Source organism: Macrobrachium nipponense, chromosome 11 (genome assembly GCF_015104395.2).
Source record: "Macrobrachium nipponense isolate FS-2020 chromosome 11, ASM1510439v2, whole genome shotgun sequence".
NCBI classification, from domain to species: domain Eukaryota; kingdom Metazoa; phylum Arthropoda; class Malacostraca; order Decapoda; family Palaemonidae; genus Macrobrachium; species Macrobrachium nipponense.
The window spans coordinates 44950537-44958036 of record NC_061087.1 but is presented as its reverse complement, the minus strand read 5'-3'; positions in this window follow the sequence as shown (position 1 = coordinate 44958036).

The window sequence follows — 7500 nt, the reverse complement described above, 5'->3', positions numbered from 1 at the left end:
ATAACTGAATCACGAAAATTAGGAACGTGATAAATCCATAAATAAAGATAAATGCCACGAAGGAAAAATAAACGAAGGAGTCTGCAAGATCTTTCGACTTTAAAAGTCCTTTACTGAGCAGATACTGACATAAATACGAGAAAAGACAGTACAGGAACGTTCGTATAACTGACAGATAGGGATTATAAAGGATTTAGTACCTAGAATCCGACACACCTGGAAGATAAGAAACCTTCCCAAACAAGCATAAACAATGGGTGCAATTAAAGGTTTAAGACAATCATCTCAGATACAATTTCCAGAGAATTAATGGATTATAGGTGACAGCTATTCGGAACTTGGTAAACAAAACCATATTCACAAAACATGACAGACATACATTACAACAAAATTTAATAACTCTAGGGCAACTGATTTTTATTTAAGTCAGTAATTATATCTTTGAGGTCATTCTTAAACATGTTACAGATATAAGGGTCTAAATGAAAAAGGCCACGACTAACATTGAAATTACAATGAAAAGTAAGTTGTATTAAAGCAGATTCTAAAAGATTTTGTGATAAGACATCTCTTGACCATGCAATTACTGAACTATCAATCCAATTAATTCGGTGGTTGTTCTCACTTAAATGAATGAATAATGCATTAGATTTTTGCCCGTTTTTACAGAGTATTTATGCTGGCTTAGACTTACTTCTAAGCCTTTGCTGGACTGTCCGAGATAGAATGAGGGACAATCAATACATGGAATTTTATATATAATGTTGTTGCTTTCTCTGGGGCCATTTTTTATTAACATTCTTTTTAGTGCGTTATTATAGGAAAAAAAAAAGGTTGACATTAAAAGCTTTTAACAATGGTTTAATGGTTTCAAATCCGTTAAAATAAGGCAAACTGAGAATGTTCTTAGAATTTGCTTTCTGTGTTATTTACAGTATAAAACTTTTTGTGGGCTTCATTATAACAAATGTCTAATATATGTGAAGCATAGCATAAATATTTCCCTATTTTTCTTATATATTCAATTTCTTGATCCAAATATTGTAAAAACATAGAGGAAAAAATTGATATTTTTATATTAAGATGGTGGCCTGAGAAGAAATGAACATAAGTCAAGTTGTTAGTCGGTTTCCTATAAATACTGAATTTACATTGAAATGGTTCTCTATGTATCAAAACGTCTAAGAAAGGGAGGCAATTGAATTTTTCTAATTCTAGAGTAAACTTAATCGATGGTACCTGGTTATTTAATTTAGAGAGTAAATCATTTACATCAATACCGACAGGAAGAACAGCTAAACAATCATCAACGTAACGATACCACTTTACAGGAATATGAATGATATTAGGTAAGTAGCGTTTTTCAAAGAATTTCATATACAGGTTTAAGAGTAATGGTGATAAAGGATTTCCCATTGCCATGCCAAAAATTTGTTGATAAAATTCACAATTGAACATAAACTTACAATCACAAATGCACAAACTCGTGAGTGAAATAATGTGACTTATAGGTAGAGGTAATTCATGCTGAGTTAGTTCATTGCTAAGATATTCTAAAATAGAGTCTATAGGGACTTTAGTAAAAAGAGAACATACGTCAAAACTAACGAATCTATCAGTAGGGCAAAGAGCAATTTTGTTTAATTTATCAACTAAATCTAGAGAATTATATATATGAGAATCGGAGATGGTTCCAAGTAACGGGGACAAGATCTTAGTGATATATTTCGAGAGTTTATATGAAATTGAACCAACAGTACTGATAATAGGCCGCGTAGGGTTATTTTCTTTGTGCGTTTTGACTAATCCGTATAAGTAAGGTAGCGAAGGAGATTTGACTGCAAATTTGCCTAGTAGTTCTGTTTTATCTTTAAGGATACTTTTCACTATGTTTTTACGAGCATTGCGAATTGTCAGTCCACAATATTTGGATCAAGAAATTGAATATATAAGAAAAATAAGGAAAGATTTATGCTATCTCTAACATCTATTAAACATTTGTTATAATAAAGCCCACAAAAAGTTTTATACTGTAAATAACACACAGAAAGAAAATTCTAAGAACATTCTCAGTTTGTCTTATTTTAACGGATTTGAAACCAATAAACCATTGTTATAAGCTTTTAATGTCAACCTTGTTTTTTCCCATAATAACACACTAAAAAGAATGTTAATAAAAAATGGCCCCAGAGAAAGCAACAACATTATATATAAAATTCCATGTATTGATTGTCCCTCATTCTATCTCGGACAGTCCAGCAAAGGCTTAGAAGTAAGTCTAAGCCAGCATAAATACTCTGTAAAAACGGGCAAAAATCTAATGCATTATTCATTCATTTAAGTGAGAACAACCACCGAATTAATTGGATTGATAGTTCAGTAATTGCATGGTCAAGAGATGTCTTATCACAAAATCTTTTAGAATCTGCTTTAATACAACTTACTTTTCATTGTAATTTCAATGTTAGTCGTGGCCTTTTTCATTTAGACCCTTATATCTGTAACATGTTTAAGAATGACCTCAAAGATATAATTACTGACTTAAATAAAAATCAGTTGCCCTAGAGTTATTAAATTTTGTTGTAATGTATGTCTGTCATGTTTTGGGAATATGGTTTTGTTTACCAAGTTCCGAATAGCTGTCACCTATAATCCTTTAATTCTCTGTAAATTGTATCTGAGATGATTGTCTTAAACCTTTAATTGCACCCATTGTTTATGCTTGTTTGGGAAGGTTTCTTATCTTCTAGGTGTGTCGGATTCTAGGTACTAATCCCTTTATTATCCCTATCTGTCAGTTATACGAACGTTCTTGTACTGTCTTTTCTCGTATTTATGTCAGTATCTGCTCAGTAAAGGACTTTTAAAGTCGAAAGATCTTGCAGACTCCTTCGTTTATTTTCCTTCGTGGCATTTTTTCTTTATTTATATATATATATATTATATTATATAATATATATATAAAATATTATATATAATATATATAAATATAAATTATACATATATAATATATATATATATATAGCTATATATAATAATATATATATATATATATAATATATATAGATATATATATATATATATAAGCTAATATATAATATAATATATATATATATTTAATGTATATTGACATATATATTATTATAAGAATAATAATATAATTATAGATATATATACTCGATATACTAGACCGATATAGATATATTCTCTTTTATATATAATATATATATATCTATATATATATCTATCCTATATATATGTCATTTAACCTCTCTCTTCTCATCTCTATCCTATTTCTCTCACTCTACTACTCTAATTATCATTACTATACTCCTATCTATATCTATATATATATATATATATTATAAATATATACATATATTATATAAAAAGAGGGATGTATTAACAATATGTTTAAGATACCATTGTAAGGTGATGTACTGTGACTTTCTTAGAATGTAGGGGTCATCAGTTTAACTTCCCATGGCCACACAGTGGTCCAAGTGACAAGACTTCTCAGCTTAGGAAATGCTGATGTATCTTGTTGGGTGGCTTGATGTCAAAGTTCCTATCTGGGCACATCGGAGCTGCATCCTGTCACTATGGACGGTTGCAGAGGTGCCTTTTGAAACTGGTTCTGGGCAGTATTCACACACTTTTTTAGAAAAGTGTGTGAATACTGTGTTGGATGGGTAAGCCTATTTATTTTTAGCCAAAGGTGTAGCTTGATTGTATTTGAATATTTATTTCAAAGATGTTCTATTTCATATGATCTTTTGATTTTAATTTATAATCTTGTGCTTATCGAGGTGTTTTCCTGTCTTCTAACAGGCGGTTCTGAGAAAGGGGAACTGATCTGAGAAAGGAATACTGAATATGGTGACTTAATTGAAATGGGAACTTGACTAATATTCCATGGTGTTACTAGACTGTTGTGACTTTTCTAGTTTCATGACTAAGATAATGTTGGTTATTGTAGTAGAAATATGGAGTAGGTTATCTGAGTTCAATCTTTCATTTAATCTTTTTGTTAAGAACTTGAGTTTATTTAGCTAATACTTTGCTCTTAAATAAATGTATTTTTGTAGTTCACAAGTCTGATTTAATGGCCTTAGGTAATGGAGATGGGGGGGAAGTGTTGTTGAGAAAGAGAGAGAGAGAGAGGAGAGAGAGAGATTCCAGTACCTGCTGCTCTGGTTCAAGCTACCATATCTTTTTAATAAGTACTGAGATTAAAATCATGGTTAAAGTTGGTGGCTAGCAGTGTTTGGATGGTTGTTACGCCTTTTGTGAGATTAAGGGGGCCGGCCGGAACCTCTATATATGGAGGTATAGGGCGAAAAATGCAGTCATGAAAAAATTCATGGAGCTTCATATGGCAATTGAGAATTCGTATACGAAATATTTCGTCAAAATTCCTCTTACTTTCGTAGTTACAGGGTAATTAGTTAACGTAACTCAATAAGCCTAAAACATTGATCCGTACAAGAAAATGCAATATTTCTTCTATTATCGTAAATTTTGATAATTATTGTCAAAGAAATTGGGAGAAATGGCATCTGTAGACATTCCCCGAGTCGAGAAGGAGACTTCAGGCTCAGCTACCAAGTCCAGTCCTGAATAGTGCGATCACAGACGTCAAGTAGTCTACACGTTCCATTTCACATTTGACATTCGCCTGCTTTCACGTATGTTGATGTATGTTTCGGCAAGAATTTCATCATGCCAATGAGGAAAAGACAAGGGAAACATCTCGCTAACATACAGACAAAGAAAAATCGCTCAAGTATTATTACAGAATATCATAATATATGCGTAGTTAGTGAAGAGAGAGGGGAGGGTTGCTTAGTAACGTCCCCGTCTTGCTTGACAGCACACGTCACACTGTGCCTAAGGCTACGATCTTTGAGCAAAGAGATCTTCATTTATGATAAATAACAAAGTTTTGGTTTTTAAATACCCAAAATGGAATATGAAATTCATAATAATCATGATTTATTAAATTGTCTTTGTAAAAAAAGTGTACGCCTTCGAGTTTCACCTCTTGACATTCTCTTGCAATTACGTTTGTTTATCTTTGTTTCGGGCAAGAATTTCATCATGCCAAAGAAGAAAATACAAGGAAAACATCTCGCTAACACACAGAAGAAGAAAATTCGCTGTAATAAGCAGAGTTAGTGAAGGGGAGAGAGAGACTTGCGTAGGAAGGAGTGCCCCATCTTGCCTCAAGCAGTGCCCCAGGCTGCGATATATGAGCAAAGGGATCATCATTTATGATTAAATTATGATAAATAAAATAGTTTTGGTTTATTAATACACAAAAAACAAATATACATTCATAATAATCATTATTTATTAATATTATCTTTATAGAAATACGAAGGAAAACTTTGAACTCCCGTATCTCAAAACTACACTTATTGACCTTCAAAATCTATCTTCTCACTTAGTTTTAAAGCTATAACATTGGAATTTGGTATATAACTCAGAAAGACATTATAGAACAATCAAATAGAGCCCTTTTTTCCAATTTTTGTTTTGGTATTTTTTTATAAATTTTTTTCTCCTGATTTATAGGGTTTATTTTTTGACCATATTGAAAAATTCATATCTAGCAAAAAAATGACTTTTAGAAAAAAACTCTCCATTCGATTGGAGGTCTACATCAGGTCTATATATGGTAGTAATCCCAGGTCTTAATATTAAATATCAAGGGAGGAGATAGAATTTGAAAAATGGTTATTTTTGGGATAAATCGCCCTGGCGTCACAAAACCGAAGGTCAGAGGCGAAAATCATATGCGGTTTGGAGATGTCCCAAGTCACCTTATTAAGTGGTATGAATATCAAAGTCCTGTCCTGAAAAAAGGGCATTAGCCGGCCGGCCCCCTTAATAGCAGCTTAGAGAGGCTGTTTTAAGAGAGTCTGGTTGTGAAACTGTGTTAGGATTTCGATTAATAGGTGACAGGGGATAAGAATTAGTGAACTGTTGGTTGTGGTACTGAGAGGAGAAATTCAATTAGCATCAGCATTTTGTCCACTGTGAGATGCCTCGAGGGAGTCTGTCACTCAGTGGGTCTTGTGAGTGTGCGTTTGCCAAAGTGCTTTCTTGCTCGAGTGCCGGGTTGTTCTTACACATGCAAGTATGTGTGTATTCGTGTGTTTATTCATACACAAAAGTCTGCAGTATGATCTTCTTTCATTGACGATATGAGTATTACATTATTTTTTGCCCTTGTGTTTTTTTTCTTTTTTCTAGCTTTGTGTATGAATCATTTTTGGAGTTAAAGAGGCAGTTCAGATTGCCATTTTTTCCCCATAGGTGCAGAATGTGATAAGTTTCTTGGCACATGTTTTAAGGCGACGCATTCGTATTCTTTTAAATACATACGTATGCATATGAAGGTTTTCCTACACGCAACTCAGTTATTAGGGTGCTTAGATTGCATTTTTTTTTTGGCCCTTGGAGACAACGCCTCTCATGCATACACTCTCAGCGCATTTTTTTTTTTTTGCTGAGTGACCAAGGGGTAGTTCCTAAGGAAGACTAGTATGATCCATGGGGTAATGCCTGAAGGGAGGGTGAACCTTTTTTTTTCTTTGTGCCTGGGTAACGGGGATGAGCTTGGCCTTGAATAGGAAAGTTCAATGCCATATCAGCTGATAGCCACTGAGAGATGATGTGATATGCCCGATGGGTTTCTTTTAGAACGATTTGTGTTCTTTCTTTTGAGTAGTTTGAAAATGAAAATGAATGTGGATGAAAGTGGTGCAAGTTTTACTTACGCTTTGGAGAATGCCTTTACGCAATGGTAGAGGACGTGATTATAACTGGGGACACGGAGATTATTTCCTATTGGTGATGTTAATGGTGATGTGGTCGGTGATAACAATTGTGGTGATGCTACTGGAGTTATGGGGGAATGGTAATATTAAAGCTCATACTTTTGATATGGGAGATATTTCACGGAGATATTTTATGGAGATATTTGCGGAGAATTATTACTGGAGATATTTACGGGGATTCTATTGAAGTTCACGGTGGTAACAATTTTGCTGAATGTGCCAATGATTTATGGGTGATACTGGTGAATTTGGTGAATTTGGTGATACTGGTGAATGGGCGAGTACTAATATTGGTGTTATTTCTGATACTAACAATTGGGGTAGATGTAATGATACTAAGGGTGGTTATGTTTGTGAATATGGGAGGTACTAACCACAAATATAGAGGTGTTTTTTACTATAGTAAAAGTAAAATTAAGGAAACCTTCCAGTCTTCTTTTGCCCGTGTGTTTCTTTGGTTTGCTGTGATAGCCCTAGTTTTCCTTTTTTTATGGGTTCAGCAGATAATTGCTTGAAGTCTACGGGAGTCACTGATGTTATAGGTGTCATGGGAACAGTCAACGGTGCTATTGACTTTTCTTTTTCCCTTTTAGACGCTAGCCGTCGCTGACGTAAGTTTTTTTTATCATGAGCGAATTTGAATTTATTATTTTCT